Here is a 2,304-nt window from a genome sequence, read left to right on the forward strand (position 1 = left end):
ATAGTCTGATGACCCCGCAGATGGTCTGTCCCCTAAGGCCGGATAGTCCGGTGACCGCAAGAGAGGGCCGTAGAGAGAGTCCATTGTTACAGACAGTCCAGTCCCTGAGGCCAGATAGTCCGCGAATGCGTAGAGAACCTCAAACTCTTTCGAGGTAAGCACAATAGAAGAGTTTAGAGATATTGACCTAGGGCAGGGGTTTAAATTGGCTGATCCTTTGGAGGAGATTGGCATAGAAGATGGTAAAACTCACAGACCGACTTTTGTAAACAAGACCCTAGAAATCGATCCTAGGGATTAAATGATCGGCTTATTAAAAGAATATTCTGATTGCTTTACTTGGAGCTACACTAAGATGACAAAATTAAGTCGAGAGCTACTGGAGCATCGGTTACCTATTAAGCATGGCTTCAGGCCCTTTAAACAAATACTAAGGTCATTTCGTCCGAACTTACTCCCTAGCATTAGGAACGAAATTCACCGGCTCTTGGAAGCTAACTTTATTAGGCCTCGCGGATATGAGGAGTGGGTCTCTATATTGTGTCGGTGGAGAAGAAGGATTCAAGTAAGCTCAGGGTATGTATTGACTTCCCAAATCTAAATAGAGCTACTCCTAAAGATGAATATCCTATGCATGTAGCCGACATGTTAATTAATAATGCATCAGGAAATAAAGTTATTATCTTTCTTGATGGTAATGTTGGATATAATCAAATTTTAATGGCTGAGAAAGATGCGTCCAAAACGACCTTTATATGTACAAGCTTTATTGGGTTGTTCGAGTGGGCTGTCATGAGACTCAGTTTAAAAAATGTCGGTGATATAATCAGATCTTCATAGTTGATCTTGATTAGATCTTGGTGATTGTTTTGCTCAACTTGTAGCTTTGGTTGTGACTTCACTTATGGTTTCACTAGATTTTTGGTTAGGCAAATTGAGGTGAGGTGACCCCAAGTGTGGCACTTGGAGCACTTCGCATGCTTTAGCTTCTCTCCCTTCTTCAACTTGAGCTTTTCTTTGTTGGGACATGTTTTGCAATATGACCCATCTTACAACATTAATAGCACATGAAATAAAAAAAGATTATTTTCTTCTTGTAGCTTCATTTCTCTTGCACATCTTTTCTTGCCCCATCTTTTGCCTTTGATACTACTCGTGTTGAATCCAAGGACACATCATAGCTTCTTTGATTTATAACATATGCTCAAAGGTGACTTTGGTGTAAACTCTCAATCTTTTTGCTCAAATTCTTCAGTTAATTTGTCGAGCTCATTGTTCTCCTTTAAAAGGTTAGTCTCAAAAGGCAATGAAGAGCAAACATCAATTTGTGAAGAACAAGGTATAGCTAATAAATCATCGCAAGAGGTGGAGACATACTTATTTTCTATATCACAAGGGTTAGCAAGGTATAGATAATAATTCATCGCGAGAGGTGGAGACATACTTATTTTCTATATCACAAGGGTATAGAAATGTTATCGCAAGAGGTGGATACATACTTAGTTTCAAGTCCTCATGAGCAACGTTAAGCTCCTTGTGAGTCAAATTTAGCTCCTCCAGTGGACAAGTGATAACATAAAGTTTTTTGTTGTTCATAAGCATTCTTTAGAAATGATTTTAAATTTTCCAATTTCATTATCGTAGACATCTCATTTTCTAAAAGTATGTTCATGCTAACTAGTTTATCTACAAGCTCATCATATGAATAGACATGATGAATCACATTAGCATTAGATATCCTTGTGTCACCTAGTGACATGAAGCAACATGGTGAATGTGATGGGCTTATAGAAGCATCACTTTCATAACTCGAGCATGAACAATCATCATCTTCAAATGAACTTGAGATAGAGACATTATCATCACTTGATTTTCACTTGAGGTGGAGCACCCATCAACAGTTTCCTTGTAATTGGTGTGCTCATCACCCTCAAACATCATTCCTTCTTGTGAACACTATTATTATCAATTAAGTTACTCCATATATTGAATTAAGATAGGTCCAAATTTCATGGACAACCTTCATGGTCATGATTTCTCCAAAGATCTAATTACTCAAGTATTTATAAAAAACGTTAGAATCTTAATGTTTGAGATCTAGACATTTCTCTTTTGCTTGGGTGAGGTATTTCCTCTTCTCATCCAAGGGCTTAGAAAAACTTACGTTTAGGATTAAAGATAGCAATGGGGGCCCGATCCTGATTCCCCACAGAGAATTCCCCTATTGAGGGACGAGTATGGGAGTAATTTTGTCCCCACGGGGATCGAAACGAGGAAAATTTAGTCCTTGTAGGGTCTGCGGGG

The sequence above is a fragment of the Zea mays genome, chromosome 10 (genome assembly GCF_902167145.1).
Source record: "Zea mays cultivar B73 chromosome 10, Zm-B73-REFERENCE-NAM-5.0, whole genome shotgun sequence".
Lineage (NCBI taxonomy): Eukaryota > Viridiplantae > Streptophyta > Magnoliopsida > Poales > Poaceae > Zea > Zea mays.